The sequence below is a fragment of the Oncorhynchus gorbuscha genome, linkage group LG21 (assembly GCF_021184085.1).
Source record: "Oncorhynchus gorbuscha isolate QuinsamMale2020 ecotype Even-year linkage group LG21, OgorEven_v1.0, whole genome shotgun sequence".
NCBI classification, from domain to species: Eukaryota; Metazoa; Chordata; class Actinopteri; order Salmoniformes; family Salmonidae; genus Oncorhynchus; species Oncorhynchus gorbuscha.
Genome location: NC_060193.1, coordinates 44,978,337 through 44,996,036, shown reverse-complemented (window position 1 = coordinate 44,996,036; position 17,700 = coordinate 44,978,337). Strand labels below are relative to the sequence as shown.

Sequence of the window (17,700 nt, the reverse complement as noted above, 5' to 3'; positions counted from 1 at the left end):
CAAAGACAGTCCATAAAGGCGTAACACAAAGCAAAGTGTGTGACACGGGAGCCGCGTTGATGTTTCGCACAGCGCCAGGTGAGCGCGACCGCGATGGCCAGTCCCTTGAGCTTTCGCTAAGGAAGGCGACAAGACGATGGCCAATAAAGGGTGAAACATTACTTGACATACTGTATATACAAACGCCTGCTACTGTCAAGAAGAACGACTAGGAGAACAGTAACTTTCCTGTTCTTCTTTCTAAAATAACAACCTAGTAATCCGTCTGTACATGTCGTCCCAACACTGTAAAATCAAAGCAATGTGATTTCCTCTCATCTCCCAGTCAGACTTTTAATCCAACTATTGGGAGAATAGATAAATACATAATGCATTATTAATTGACAACCACACGGTACCATGCTCGAGAGCTAATTCCCAGACTTAGTATGACATTAACAGAATTCAAATTCGACCTGAGCACACCGCGGCAGTTGAATACTAAATACATTCCTTCCCATGCCTGAAAGATTTAAGAATGAAGAAAGACAAATAAGATGCTGGGAATTCCAGAAGTCGTATGTTGTTTGCTTCTCGCCAGTGAAGTCAAAGCCAGTAGGTGTATACAACATGTTCACAACGTGTGTACATCTCCTCTCATGCTTGATATCTGCCAGGTTGGATGAGAAGAAACCTTTAAATATGACCCATAGAGAGAGAGAGAGAAAAGAAAAGAAAAAAAAAATGGAACACTGACTGAAAACCAGAGAGAACGACTCAAATCATAGAGAGACCTTACTGTCATCCCCCTCAATCCTCCTAAATGTCACCATTAAACGCTCAGGCAGCAGTGGAAATGCCAAGGTCAATCCCTAGCAGTCCATTTGATGAGAGAAAGAGACAGTAAAATGACTTAACCTCCTCCAGCTAATCTCTGGAGCTGGCCATATTAACAAGTGCTTTATGAGCATATCAAAGACCAGTCAGCATTTATGAGGTGATCATCAGTAAAACATTTTTTAAAAAGGCATTTGATGTCTGCATGACGTTATCTATCACATTCAATTGAAGTCTACGTGTTTGGGTTTAGCTGATCAAAGATTGCATATAGCATAACGAGACACAAAGTCGAGATACAAATGTCCCTTTAGAGGAGGCCATTCCATTGAGATCAAACACTGCTACAATAGACTAGACTACACTCTTAGAAAAAATGTTGCTATCTAGAACCTAAAAAGGGTTCTTCGGCTGTCCCCATTGGAGAACCCTTTGAAGAAAGCATTTTGGTTCCAGGTAGAACCCATTTGGTGATTCTACATGGAAACCAACAGGGTTCTCTACCTTGAACCAAAAAGGGGGACAACCGAAGAACCCTTTTTTCTAAGAGTGTAGACTAGAATATAATATAACATACATTGCCTTCAGAAAGCATTCATACCCCTTGACTTACTCCACATTTTGTTGTGTTACATTTAGTTAGAATCAACATTGGCAGTGATTACAGCTGTGAGTCTTTCTGGGGAAGTATTGCACACTTGGATTGTACAATATTTGATTTAAAAAATAAATCCTCAAGCTCGGTCAATTTGCCATTTTTTTAATGTCTTGCCATACTTTTCCAAGCCATTTTAAGTCAAAACTGTAACTAACGTTCAACGTTGTCTTGGTAAGCAACTCCAGTGTATATCTGGCCTTGTGTTTTAGGTTATTGTCCTGCTGAAAGGTGAATTTGTCTCCCAGTGTCTGTTGGAAAGCAACCTGAACCAGGTTTCCCTCTAGTATTTTGCCTGTGCTTAGCTCTATTCTGTTTCTTTTTATCCTAAAACACTCCATAGTCCTTGCAGATGAGCATACCCATAACATGATGCAGTCACCACCATGATTGAAAATATAAAGAGTGGTACTCAGTGATGTGTTGTATTAGTCACATACAACAGGTGTAGTAGACCTTACAGTCAAATGCTTACTTACGAGCCCCTAACAAACAATGCAGTTAAAAAAAATGGATAAGAATATGAAATAAAAGTAACAGCAGCAGTAAAATAACAATAGCAAGACTATATACAGGGGGGTACCGGTACAGAGTCAATGTGCGGGGGTACCGGTTAGTTTTTAAAGTGACTATGCTTCGATGATAAAAACAGAGAGTAGCAGCGGTGTAAAATAGGGGGAGAGGGAGGTAATGCAAATAGTCTGGGTAGCCATTCGATTAGGTGTTCAGGAGTCTTATGGCTTGAAAGCTGTTTAGTAGCCTATTGGACCTAGACTTGGCGCTCCGGTAACGCTTGCCGTGCGGTAGCAGAGAGAACTGTCTATGACTAGGGTGGCTGCTGGAGTCTTTGAAATTTTTAGGGCGATTTTCACATCGCCTGTTATAGAGGTCCTGGGTGGCAGGAAGCTTGGCCCCAGTGATGTACTGGGCCGTTCGCACTACCCTCTGTAGTGCCTTGCGGTCGGAGGCTGAGCAGTTGCCATACTAGGCAGTGAGGAAACCATGCTCTCGTGGTGCAGCTACCTTTTGAGGATCTGAGGACCCATGCCAAATCTTTTCAGTCTCCTGAGGGGGAATATGTTTTGTCGTGCCCGACTGTCTTGGCGTGTTTGAACCATGATAGTTTGTTGGTGATGTGGACACCAAGGAACTTCAAGCTCTCAACCTGCTCCAGATTTGCCTCAAACATAACGCTTTTGTATTCAGCACATGCATTTCATTTCTTTGCCACATTGTATGCAGTATTACTTAACTGCCTAATTGCAAAAAATATGCATGTTTTGGAAAATCTTCCATCTATTCACTTTGTCATTTAAATGAGTGTTGTTGATCCGTCCTCAGTTTTCTCCTATCACAGCCATTATATTCTGTAACTGTTCTAAAGTCCATAACCATTGGCCTCATGATAAAATCCCTGAGCGGTTTCCTTCCTCTCCGGCAACTGAGTTAGGAAGGATGCCTATATCTATGTAGTGACTGGTTGAATTGATAGATCCAACGTGTAATTAATAACTTCACCATGCTAAAAGGGATATTCAATGTCCGCTTGTTTTATTTACTTTGCCCATAGGTGCCCTTCTTTATGAGCTATTGGAAAACCTCCCTGGTCTTTGTTGTTGAATCTGTGTTTGAAATTCACTACTTGACTGAGGGACCATTACAGATAATTGTATGTGTGAGGTACAGAGATGAGGTAGTCATAAAAATATCATGTTAAACACTATTATTCCACAGAGTGAGTCCATGCAACTTATATGACATGCTAAGCAACTCTTTACCCCTTAACTTATTTAGGCTTGACATAACAAAGGAGTTTGAATACTTAATGACTCAAGTTTTTCCTTAAAAACAAAAAAAAATATATATATATTTTTTTACATTTCAAAAAACACAATTCCACTTTGACATTATGCGGTATTGTGTGTAGGCCAATTGCACATAAATCTCAATTTTAACCATCTTAAATTCAGGCTGTAACACAACCAAATGTGAGGCAAAAAAGGTCAAGGGGTGTGTGAACGCTTTCTGAAAGGCACTGCAGTACAATTAGAGGTAGAACAGTAGAACGCACCGCAGTCGGCCTCGTCCGATCCATCGGCACAGTCCGGGTCCTCGTCACACACCCACAGGGCTGAGATACAGTGCAGGGAGCTCTTACACTGGAACTGGCTGGCAGAACAGGTGCTCTCAGCTGGGGATGGAGACAGCAGAGAGAGAAGAGACAGGGAGTTAAAACAAGTACATCAACTCTAAAGAATAAAGATGAAAAGAGACAGCGCCACGTGCTATACTAAAAAATGACCAGTTAACCAGTCTATATAAAAATGGCAAAACTCCCTCGGCTAATGCAACTGAAGGTACCAAAATGAGCATAAATGACCAAAACAATAGCAATGCACATGCACTGTAGTTGCATCAAATTCACACAAATCATGTTATATGTGGCAAACACACCTATGGTGTGGAGCAATAGAGAAAGTACAATTATGAGTAAATCAGATTCATTTTTCCTCCACACCCTCCTTCCTGCCACAGTACCCTGACACCCAGAGCACAGCTTCCTCTTTCCCAGCAGGAGGGGGATGGAGGTGGTTTAGAGCTCCAGCTGCATCTCTAAACCCTCAGCCCTCCCAGCGTGATTAGCCCTGGTTAAACCTCCCTCTGTCTCAGAAAGACATCCCCTCAGCCCTCAGACGCAGGCTAAACCTCCTTCTGTCTGCCCTAATCTGCACCCTGGGTGAGACTCAGCTCCTGAAATATCCTCTCTGTCTCGCTCTGTCGCTCACTCGCGCGCATAATTTTCCAAGCCCTAACGCCGGGGTCGACAATTTACCTGTGTAATGTCAGTTGGCTTGCACTGAGGTGGGAGGGGTGGAAATATTTGAGGTGTGTCCTTAAGAACGTGCGCCAATATGCCAATTTCAGTGAGTGCAACTAGGCCGACAAAAAGCTGGTTTTAGCGGCAAAGCAATTGGTAAAGACGTTGATTTTGCCAGAGGATGCGCACACAGTAGCCTTAATTAAGTACATCACTAGGGCTTTATTGAAACATCATGAATATCAGAACACTCAGACATTCCACTTTTACTTTATTTTATCTTGGACATTATTTTTGTCCAGCTTCTGTGAAATATTTGGACTCATTATGTGCTATGCCCATTGCGTGAAAGGTGTCCGCGAACGTAGGGAGCCTGTTTAGGAACAAGTTATCAAAAAACAGTTATTCATTTTGCCCCCCCCCCCCCCCCAAAAAAAATGGATCTTCCACTTTCCTCGGTTGGAACTTTCAAACCGCGGGAAACCGCGGGGAGCTTTGAGGCTATATTTGTCCGTTTTGTTACCTTTCACTTGGCTAAGTCACTATGGCCAAATCAACGGCAATGGTAGGCTACAGCTATAGAGAGTATATCTGGGAGCAGTAACGATGAGTGGATATTCCCCCCTTTTCTCTTTATATTGGATCTTTATCCAGCTCCTGTGAAAAGTTTGGATGTGCATCAAACCCCCCGTAGTCTACGTTGTTGCCTAATATCACAGTATACTCTCACGGGGAGAATTTGATGAGAAGTACTCGCTCTCTTTGTAGGTCTTATCAATTAGTGAATTTAATATTGCTCATTGACAACGTTTGGCATGTCCCTGGCTAATGCATTTTTACAGTAGGCCCATATCAGTGCAAATGCTATGTTAACAATATATTTCCATATCGATGCCATGCAATTACTGTTCAAAAACATGTTCAACATATTTATCAAGTATGGGATGGGCCTACTTATTGTTATTTTGTTTCTGTAGGCTATTTAACAAACTAGGCTATACTGGACAAACATTCAACTAGGAGTTGATTACCACGCAATACATAAAATACCATAAATACACAATGTGAGCTTGGGACCATAACGTTCGATTTGCATTTTTTGTCAACATTTTGTTATTCATGTGGCCTTGTTCTATTCAATGTTCTCAACCTATATAGTACTATAAATATCCTAATTCATGTTGTTAAGTTAAAAAGAATACAAGATACAAATAGTTGACACCGTTCAAACCAATGAGGGTTCGGAATTCTAATGCCAATCATCTCAGAATCATATTTTTGCAGATATAACTTTATAGTCCCAAGCTCTCGACAACTTGAAGCAACCACATATGTAGCCATGGAGCATGTTCTGATTGGCCATTGAGAGGTCAAGTCGTGATACATCTTCAACTTGTTTATTTAGCAAAAACCCAGCCCTTCCACGCCTCCGCCAGCTACTGCACCCATAAATCTGGTTGAGAAAATAGCAACAAATATTTCTGACACCCCCCCCAAACCTATAGCTCTGACCGCCAGCCATAGATTTACATTGTGTTAGGTTTGTTAAAATAGAGCCTACAGAGAAACACTTTACTTGGTGCTGTATATTCCTCCAGCCCCCCCATCCTTCCCCTCACACCCTCCCCCACCCTTCCCCTCACACCCTCCCCCACCCAGCTCCACCCTTACCCAGCCTACCAGCGTGGTTCAACCCCCTGCTGGTGCAATTACCAGTGTCTTCCTCTCTGTTCCCAGTGGCCTCGGGGCAACACGGCTCTACCACTGAGCCAGGCCGGGGTTGAATGTGACTGCAGCCAGAGACTCGGGAGGTGAAGGGAGGGAGATTAGACTGCTTCTAGGGCTGGAGCTCTGAGACGAGTCGTTAACCCACCACTGTGATCTAATAAGGCGTTCATGGATGGCGTGCATGTATGTGTGTGCGTGTGTCTTGAGACCGTGCTCCAGTGTGTCTTAGAGCTGTCACTTTGATTCGCGATGACAACCAGACAGGTGTGACTACAGGTACTTACTAAGACCCTTCTCTCCGTCTCTCCCACAGACATGAGGCATTGTCTCATAACCTTTACCCGGTGCTGTACATTTCAGACAAGCGAAAGAAGCACCCAGAAGTTCAGAACTGTAAAATGTCAGAGGGAAGCAGGGGATGAAACTCCAATCAAAATCCACAGCGAGGTCAAACTAGGTCAACTGAAAGGAAACACACCTCCTTTTCGTATTATAACAAGGACATGTGGCTTTTATTAATAATGGACCTTCCTTGTGTCTACGAAGGGAATTAACCAGGTATGGCGGCACGAACATAGGAGGCTGGGGGAGGGTGTGAGGGGTCTATCATCCAAAGAGAATAGTTAACAGGGTGAATCCTTGACCAAGAGGTGAAGATCAGAGAGGAAGTCACAGAGTCGGTCTGTTCAGAGTCTGAGTTTCTCTCCACTGTTCCTTTCTTTCCTTGTGTCATTCATCAAAGGGCTGTCTCTCGCTAAAGAAATGACCAGAGTGCCAACAACTAAAAGCCTTTTCAATACTCTATTATCTAAATCTTGCAGAGGCTCATTTTTCATGGCCAGGTGAAATTGAAATCGCCCCGGCAAAAAGTACAGAGCTGTCAAAACTTTCATCACATAGTCAGCCTCTTCTTTAAGACCGTATCTATTAAGATCCATCCATCTACGGATGATTCGATTCTTACGGCAGTCCGTCTCGTCCTCGCCGTCTCCACAGTCGTCCTGTCCGTTACAGCGCAGGTTCAGTGGGATGCACTTCTGTCGCTTCCTGCATTTGAACTGTCCAGATAGACAGATGTAGGATTCTGTAGAAGGTATGAACAAAAGGTGTTAGCCTTAGCCGGGGTAGTCTACAACGTCGTTTTTTGACAGTTGTGGAAACTTCTGGGCGGATTCAGAATAGGATGGATAGCGTCATCATTTATTTATTTACTTTATTTAACCAGGTAAGTAACGAGTATGCATTCTCTTTTACAATAATGGGCAGAAATGTAAAGAAATTCACCACAGTTGGCTTCATCAGAGTTGTCCCCACAGTCGTTCTCCCCATCACAGATAAACGGAGGCAGAGCACAGAGACCAGTCCCACACTGGAACCTCCCTGGCTGGCATTTAAACTCAGCTGTGAGGAAAGAACAGAAACACACACACACACACACACACACACACACACACACACACACACACACACACACACACACACACACACACACACACACACACACACACACACACACACACACACACACACACACACACACACACACACACACACACACACACACACACATTGCACCGACTTTATAGAAACACAGCTAGTGAATAAAACCAGGGAGAAGGGTTTACTGTACTGTACTGTGCACTTAGTGTCCTGCTCCACTAGAGGGCTGTGAATTGATTGTGTAATTGCGAGTTGGTGTGTACAGAAAATGTGACCACTCTTACTGGGACCTTGTCAAGTGTATGTGTGTGTTGATGGTGACTCACGGCAGTCTGGAGGCTCGTCCGACCCGTCCCCACAGTCATCCACCGTGTCACACTTCCACCAGAAAGGGATGCACTCATCGGTCCCACAGCGGAACTACAAGACACAACAAAATGTCATCATCATCATCATCCAGGAAGATTTTGGGGACACTAAAGTACCTTAATGAAACCCCTGCTGGTCCCCTCCCCATCTTCCAAAAACATATGAAAACACACCTCATCAAAATGTATCTTGATCTATCCCACAGCACCCCCCCAACTCTCCCACTCCCCCTCCAACTAGCACAGGCTTAGCTGGTAGCTGCTTTATTGGGTGGCAGGTACAGTAGCCTTTGTGATTAGAGCGTTGGACCAATAACCAAAAGGTCGCTGGTTTGAATTCCGAAGCCAACAAAATCTGACACTGTGCCCTTGAGCAAGGCACTTAACCCAATTGATCCAGGGTTGCTGGACAAGGGTGCCACTGGCCGTGACCCCACATTCCCTATGGGCGTCTCAGGGGGAGTTGGGATATGCAAGAAACACATTCCCATGAGACACATATTGGACATGTTACAAGTGTATAACATGTCAAATATAAGCACTCCTCTAATTATTCCTCAGGCAATATTTACTTACTTTGACTGTGAAATGTTGTTGTCCCACCTAGCTACCTTAAGATGAATTCACTAGCTGTAAGTGGCTCTGGATAACAGCGTCTGCTGAATGACTCAAATGTTAAATATTTCTGTAAGCAGCAGGAGAAAAGGGCCACTGACCTGGCTGGCTGTGCAGTTGGAAAGGCAGGTCTTGTTTTCTGCAGCCAGGTAGAAGTGGGTGGGGCAGGCACACCTGTAACCTCCCCCGGGGGAGAGCAGACACAGGTGGCTGCAGCCTCCGTTGGTCACCTGACACTGGTGTTTGGGCACTGCAGCGGAGAGAGGGAGACTAAAACCCAACATCCAGAGCTACAGCCCTTTCCCTTTTCAACTCTGCTGTCAGCATCATTAGTCTGAGGGCACATTTGCTCATTACAATTAAAAAATAAACACCTCTCTCTCGCTCAAAGGCATGCAGACACACACACTGAGTGTCTAGACAATTACCGTCGGGTTGGCGGAGAGGGTGGTACACCTTGATGTTGTGGATGGTTCTCCAGTATCTGAGCAGCTCTGCTCCCTGAGCCCCGGAGGTCTTGTGGGCCCGGTTCAGTGACTTGGACTTCTCATCCGTCCAATAGATGACATCCTCAAACAGAGTCAGCGCCGTCACCTCCCGGATGTCTTGACTCGGCACTGGAATGGAATACACACTGATTAATCAGAGTCTAGAATACAGCCAGATCACACACACACACACACAGTAGATTAACATGCCACTTCTACATTACGTTCATCTGATACTGCTTTAGGAGGAATCTGCTGACACACACACACACACAGCTCGTCCTGAATAATTGCTGTGACAAGCTGCCAGGCTCTGTGGTGTTTTATTGCAGGCAAAGAGAAGTAAAGACGTGACTAAATGGACTGTGTCTGTCAGCATGGCTTAGTAGAGCACAGAGTAGACTATAAGTATTACAGCTAATCACAAACTGTCTGTTGAAGACGAAAGACTGAAATTAAATTAACAATAAAAATACGTTGAGAATGTCGTGACTTCACTTTAATTAACCTCTACAGGATCGGTGTCCTCCCCACGGGATGGTTAAGCTAACGTAGGCTAATGTGATTAGCATGAGGTTGTAAGTAACATGAACATTTCCCAGGACAGACATATCTGATATGGGCAGAAAGCTTAAATTATTGTTAATCTAACTGCACTGTATAATTTACAGTAGTTATTACAGTGAAATAATACCATGCTATTGTTTGAGGAGAGTGCACAATTATGAACTTGAAAATGTATTAATAAACCAATTAGGACCATTTGGGCAGTCTTGATACCACATTTTGAACAGATATGCAATGGTTCATTGGATCAGTCTAAAATGTTGCACATACACTGCTGTCATCTAGTGGACAATATCTAAATTGCGCCTGGGCTGGAATAATACATTATGGCCTTTCTCTTGCATTTCAAAGATGGTACAAATAAAATACAATAAAATGCATGCGTTTTTCTTTGTATTATCGTTTATCAGATCGATTGTGTTATATTCTCCGACATTAATTTCACATTTCCATAAACTTCAAAGTGTTTCCTTTCAAATGGTATCAAGAATATGCATATCCTTGCTTCAGGTCCTGAACTACACGCACTTAGATTTGGGTATGTAATTTTAGGCTAAAATGTATTAAAAGGGTAGGATCCTTAAGAGGTTTTTAAGCCTTGTTTAATAACATGTTTTGTTTGTGAACCAAATAGTACTGGGGGAAAATTGTGTTAGACCGAATGAATAACTCAAAAAAAAGGTGAGAAAAACATTTCTCATTTCTCACAGGTTGAATGCCAGAGATAGATAGCGACTCATTTCAATTAACACCTTGCTTTGAAGTGTATGGAACAGGCATATTAATGGCTTGGCTCACGCTCGGTTTCTGTGGAGTTGAATCAATCACGGACAAACCGCTTCACAGTAATGTCAAGGTTTTTACCTAAAGTTTGAAAAAGTACACTCAATTTTATTTGTATTTATTTCATCTGTATTTAACCAGGTAGGCCAGTTGAGAACATGTTCTCATTTACAACTGCGACCTGGCCAAGATAAAGCAAAGCAGTGGGACAAAAAACAACAACACAGAGTTACAAATGGAATAAACAAACATGCAGTCAATAACACAATAGAAAAAGTCTATATACAGTGTGTGCAAATGAGGTAGGATAAAGGGGGTGAGGTAATAAATAGGCCATGGTGGCGAAATTATTACAGTACGGCAAATTAAACACTGGGGTGATAGATGACAAGGTCAATGGGCAAACTGACCTTAATCGGCACAAAGTATTATTTACAATTGAGCCATCAAATGTTGACAGACAGACAGACAGACAGACAGACAGACAGACAGACAGACAGACAGACAGACAGACAGACAGACAGACAGACAGACAGACAGACAGACAGACAGACAGACAGACAGACAGACAGACAGACAGACAGACAGACAGACAGACAGACAGACAGACAGACAGACAGACAGACAGACACCGACCAAGGGCAACACTCAATTCACTGTCCCTTACCTTTGCGTCGTTTTGAACCGTCCATGTTTGAGAAGAGAATTTGATGCGAGTCAGCCCAGTAAAGTCTTTTTGCCGTGTAGTCGATGGTGAGAGCTGCAGGCCTGAATATGTCTGTGTCGCTGATCACCGTCCGGCCACTGCCGTCCAAACCTATCCTCCCGATATGGGGATACTCTCCACTGTCGATCCAGAACACATAACTACAGAGGAATGGATATAGTTTTCAGCTAGACACCTTAGGCTACACTTCCCCACTTCGTTGGTCAAATGGGTTATGTGAACTGTGAATTGCGGTCCTCTCACTTGGTCATCTTAAGGTTAATGCACTAACTGTAAGTCGCTCTGGACAAGAGTGTCTGCTAAATGACTAAAATGATGTAAATCAAACTGTGTTTACTTCTCGTTACGGACTAGTTTTACGTGAAGATAGCAAACTCAACATCAAAATGAGTACTAGACTTCAAGAGCCTGAGCAGAAAGTCGGCTACCTCAGAAACAAAACAGCATAGGTACACTTACACAATAGCAAACTGATTAGCTGGCATTTCTTTTGACAGTCTGTGGTTTCTCTCGATAGACATAGCTAAATCTCGTTCTGGATTCATTCTCTCCAGACGGTACTGTGACAGACAGCAGCATGGTGTAAAGACAGATGGAGAAGATGGAGAGTTGTACATGCCCAGTGTCAGCATCCAGAGCCAGGTCGGTCGGGATGTCCAGACCGGTGCTGACCAGCACCACAGGATAGAGTCCGTTAGCCTTGGACACCTCCAGACTCTTCTTCCTTATGTCGCACCAGTACAGGTTCTTACCGATCCAGTCCACGGCTAGAGCACTAGGGGTGGACGTCCTGTGGATTACCTGTGGGTCAGAGGAGAGGAAACAGGTAGGCACATTTTCTTTCAAATCTCAATATCAAATCATTTCTCGAGTAACAACTAAGTACCTTCATGTGATTGTTTTCAATTCAATGTGTCAAAAAGAAGAAGAAGAGAAAATCTCATCTTCGCAAAAGGGCAATTTCTCAAGCAAGATTTTTCCTAGGACTGGCTGCGAGCTGTCCGAGTGGGGGGAGGGGGAACACTAAAAAGCGGCTGTCATTGGCAGAGAGTTTGGAAATCTCTTTCTTATTGGTCTATTAACCAACTTGACGGCCCGGTGATGTCACCGTGGCAGGCCAAATCTCCATCCCACCAAAACAGACTGACGTTTCAGGCAGTCTTTTTTAAAACAGCTCTTAAAACAGCTCCAAAAGGACATCGTCATTTTCACAATTTCACGGTATTATTCCAACCTCGTAGTGTGGAAGTATATATAGAACACAGGGAAATCATGTTTCCGACTGCACTGGGCCTTTAAAGCAACTCAAGATGAATCAGAAAAAGCACTGTAACCCGTTTTGTGGAGCCCTCACATTCTAACCCAAACAGTTGGATTCAGTGACCCCGGGGTTAACGGTTGATTGCGTGAAAGGAAGGTAAGCTAGCCCTGGAGTTATTTTGTCGCAAATTAAGAAGACAGTGTGAAAAGCCCGAACGACCCACAACAGCCTTCTATGGGTCTGCACTGCAACAGTTCTAATATCGCCTTCATTCTAGTGACGACGTTGGTCCCATAACTAAACAGAAGCGGTCTCGACTCGGAAGAGTTTCGGCGGCAGAGAGCTATGAATCAAACGGGAGTAATCCTGGGTACAGTGAAGCTACAATGAGTCATTAGCCCCGTATTAACGATAACGAGCCAAGGGGAGCCCCCCTTAGGTGCTCAGGTTCTGTTGGCACTCTAACGTCATCCAGACTCTGACCCTGGCCTTTGGAAAGCTAAAATGGGGAGCCATGATTGGAGAGTAGCCATGTTCCAAGGACGCGAACACGCGAACACATGCAGACTGATACGATCATTGACATTGAGATACCGAGTCGGAGATCTTCCTCTGTGTAGCAAAGGAAGCACATTTCGTACGGTACTGTATCTATGGTGCATGACACGATCATGACGGAGTTCAGTAACACTTGTTGAACTGTTCGTCATAAAACAGCATGATGATATTGTCATAAATATGACGACAACAAAACATCATAAAATACAGCTGAACCAACAGCCGTTGTTCTGTGCCAAACACCATAGACTAGTACTCAGGTACGCCATCAACTGCATAATGCTGTGAACTATTAACAAGGGGGTTTAGGTCCAAAACCATCAAGTATTTCCCGAGGTGTGACGAAAACAAAGTTTTACAAAGAAGCTGTGTGTCTAAGGAATTATCCACACTCTATAGTGTACATTGTTTGACAATGGAATGCATTAAAATCTCATTACGCATTAGGTGCTACATGGCCATAATCCCTCCTGTAGAATAAATTGTTTTATGTGCCTCGGCTCAACCTTCAGCCAGGGAAGACTGTCACCTTTAGTCACATTTAAACCGCTGCACAGCCAGGGTGTTTAATTCTAGATTTATAAAGCAGCTATAGACCTTCTCAACATCTCATCTCTAACAGTGTAATCTAGCCTCGTGGGGCGGGGGGATGAGAGCGAGAGAGAAAATGGATAAAGTGCATCCTTCCCTCAGGCTCATACGTTAAGCACTACCACAAGAACACTATCTCACCACACACCTTCGTCAGGCTAATGTAGAACACGGTTGGGGTCAATTTGAATTGAAGACACTCAATTCAGGAAGTGATTTGAATAAATGACAAATGAGTCAACTTTTGAAATATATAGCGTCTCCTTGTAATGAACACGATGGGAGACAGAGCTGGTTTCAAGCGCAGGGCGCAGCAGGTGTTTATTGTAAAGGACCACAGGAGGCAGGTAACTGGGTCCAGGGGCAGGCAGAAGGTCATACACAGGCGGTCCAAAAAGGCAACAGTACAGGCAGGGAAAAGGCTAGTAACGTCGTCTGGGAGATCAGGCAAAAGGTTGATAACAGGAAATCTGATAGGCTAAAGTACATGCAGGGAATAGGCAAAAGGCGTCGTTAGTGAGGCGGGCAAAAACTATCATACACAGGAGGGTTACGATACAGGAAACACAGGGCTCCGAATAGAAGAGTGTCACAAAACAAACAATACCTCACAGTGATGGAGTGCAAAGAACTGAACTAAATAGTGTGTGATAATGACATGCAGGTGATTAGAATTCAGGTAATTGGGATCTGGAAAGTGAGCTGTGCTCAGGGGATCTAGGTGTTTGAGAGTGTGAGCTGGAAAGTGGGCTGGAAAGTGAGCTGGAAAGTGAGCTGGAAAGTGAGCTGCGTTCAGGGGATTTAGGTGTTTGAGAGTGTGAGTTGGGAGCAGACGTTACACTCCTCTTCCGTTTTTTTTTGAGAAGTCATTGAGAAGAGACGCCCTTTTAAAAAAAAAATTTAACATTGGAATCTGTTAACTTCCTGAATTGAATAACTTCCATTCCAATTTACCCCAAACCTGATGTTTAAGCCGGTACTCTACTGTACCTTCAGGTCGCTCCCATTCAGTCGCATTCTGTTTATCCTCCGTTGGGTTAGAGCAGGAGAGCTCGAGTCGATCCAGTAAATCAACTCCTTCCTGTAGTCAAAGTCCACTGCTATAATGTTACTGAGGCCCTGCGGGACACAATCATAAGGTAGATGTTGTACTGTTGGTACAAAAAAAGTACCTCATTAAATATTGAGCAATTGCTTTGCATAATTGTTTGGGGAGAGACATGTACTCAAGTGAGATGATCAATGAAAAGATACTGTGCATAAGAAACCTCCTCCGTCCTTACATATTGAGCTGGTTTAAAAGAAAAAAGGAACACTTCTCTTTGTGTGTCTTACCTGTTTTAAAGGAGTGTATTTGGATCCATCAGTGCTTATTTTCCTGATGTCGTGATGGTCGGCCAGAATCAGGAAGGGCTCTTCAGCTGAAGAAAATACAAGAAAGAAGAAAAATACAGCAATTACAATACACGACGACGACGACTGACAATACAGTCCAAAGAAATAATCTGATAGACATGTGTGACTCTTCAGTACCATCACTATGCAGGGGCGACTGTAGCAGTATGCTCTCAGAGATAATGGCGTGCGAAAATATTCACTTCACTTGGCATTTTCCCTATTTTGTTGCCTTACAACCTGGAATTAATATTGATTTTTGGGGGGGTTTGTAATCATTTCATTTACACAACATTTACAATACTTTGAGGATGCAAAATATTTTTGGGTGTGAAACAAAACAAATAACACAAAAAAAATAGAACATGCATAACTATTCACCCCCCCAAAGTCAATACTTTGTAGAGCCACCTTTTGCAGCAATTACAGCTGCAAGTCTCTGAGGGTATGTCTAAATAAGCTTGGCACATCTAGCCACTGGGATTCTTGCCCATTCTTCAAGACAAAACTGCTCCAGCTCCTTCAAGTTGGATGGGTTCCGCTGGTGTACAGCAATCTTTAAGTCATACCACAGATTCTCAATGGGATTGAGGTCTGGGCTTTGACGAGGCCATCCCAAGACATTTAAATGTTTCCCCTTAAACCACTCAAGTGTTGATTTAGCAGTATGCTTAGGGTCATTGTCCTGCTGGAAGGTGAACCTCCGTCCCAGTCTCAAAGCTCTGGAAGACTGAAACAGGTTTCCCTCAAGAATTTCACTGTATTTAGCGCCATACATCATTCCTTCAATTCTGACCAGTTCCCAGTCCCTGCCGATGAAAAACATCCCCACAGCCTGATGCTGGGATGGTTTTCTCGGGTTGAGAGGTGTTGAGTTTGCGCCAGACGTAGCGTTTTCCTTGATGGCCAAAAAGCTACATTTTAGTCTCAACTGACCAGAGTACCTTTTTTCAGATGTTTGGAGAGTCTTCCACATGCCTTTTGGTGAACCCCAAACATGTTTGCTTATTATTTTCTGGCCACTCTTCCGTAAAGCCCAGCTCCGTGGAGTGTACGGCTTAAAGTGGTCCTATGGACAGATACTCCAATCTCCGCTGTGGAGCTTTGCAGCTCCTTCAGGGTTATCTTTGGTCTCTTTGTTGCCTCTGTGATTAATGCCCTCCTTGCCCGGTTTGTGAGTTTTGGTGGGCGGCCCTCTCTTGGCAGGTTTGTTGTGGTGCCATATTCTTTCAATTTTTTAATAATGGATTTAATGGTGCTCTGTGGGATGTTCAAAGTTTCAGATATTTTTTTATAACCCAACCCTGATCAGTACTTCTCCACAACTTTGTCCCTGACCTGTGACATCTGAAGGTAATTGGTTGCACCAGATCTTATTGAGGGGCTTCATAGCAAAGGGGGTGAATTCATATACACCCAACACTTTTCTGTTTTTTATTTTTTGAAATTTTTTGAAACATGTAATTTTTTTCAATTCACTTCACCAATTTGGACTATTTTGTGTATGTCCATTACATGACATCGAAATAACATTTAAATTACAGGTTGTAATGCAATAAAATAGGAAAAATGCCAAGGGGGTTGAATACCTTTGCAAGGCACTGTAGCTCATCATTACTCACAAAGTCATTACTTTTAATGCATCGTCTCATTATCCTACAGCAGGTGCAGTAACGTTACAGTCAGAGGCTCTGGAAGTGTCAATCTTATACAACCACTGATTTCCTCCCTAGCTCCAAACCCTAGTATATATCACCATCACAGGCTATTATTTGACTGGGCTCACTACAGGTACCTTCCCATAGAGATAGAACAAGTGGTTTTACGTCATACATATTCTAGTGTCCTCTTTTAACTCATCAGGATCCTCGTTCTGACGGCAAGATCATTCCCTTGTGATTTCCCGAAGTCCCTGATTTTTTTTTTTTTTTTTAATCAAGCAGGAAGGTGGGTGACAGATGATCAGACACATGGGAAGAGGTGTAAGAAGGAAGAGAGAGAAGATGAAGAGAAGGAATGGACGAATGAAGATGGAGAAAGTGTTACCTCAAGCAGCGGAGGCACAGATACAAGGACAGATGGGTAAGAGGAGAGAGAGAGAGAGAGAGAGAGAGAGAGAGAGAGAGAGAGAGAGAGAGAGAGAGAGAGAGAGAGAGAGAAGAGAGAGAGAGAGAGAGAGAGAGAGAGAGAGAGAGAGAGAGAGAGAGAGAGAGAGAGAGAGAGAGAGAGAGAGAGAGAGAGAGAGAGAGAGAGAGAGATAGATAGATAGAGAAGAGAGAGAGAGAGAGATAGATAGAGAGAGAGAGAGAGAGAGAGAGAGAGAGAGAGAGAGAAGAGAGAGAGAGAGAGAGAGAGAGAAGGAGAGAGAGAGAGAGAGAGAGAGAGAGAGAGAGAGAGAGAGAGAGAAGGAGAGAGAGAAGGAGAGAGAGATGGAGATAGAGATAGAGATAGAGAGAGAGAGAGAGAACAAAAGAAAGATCAGAAGAGTAAATGATGGAGGTAGAGACAGAAGTATACCTGAGAGAGACCTGCAGCTGTGCGAGTTCTTAGCTGGCGCCTCGTAGCCGTCTGCACACAGACACTTGTACGATCCGTATGTGTTGACGCAGAGCTGGCTACAGGGGAAGTCGGATGAACACTCGTCAATGTCAACACACGTTTGGCCATCGTTCTTCAAGCGGAATCCCGGCCAACACTTGCACTGGATCGGACGTGAGGGAGAAATTGAGAGCCATTATTTTTCTAACAGAATTCATGTGCGGAGGCACTGAATTAATCAATAGAACAGTCACGGGGTACTGTCGCCATCGGGGGTGACTACTGACTATACAGGGATACTATGTGGTCCTTCTGTAGCTCAGCTGGTAGAGCATGGCGCCTGTAACGCCAG

General features: G+C 43.6%; 1 pseudogene; it reads right to left on the bottom strand.

Moving 5' to 3' along the window:
- Nucleotides 1–17,700, bottom strand: part of LOC124008025 — a 96,238-nt pseudogene that overhangs the window by 9,311 nt on the left and 69,227 nt on the right.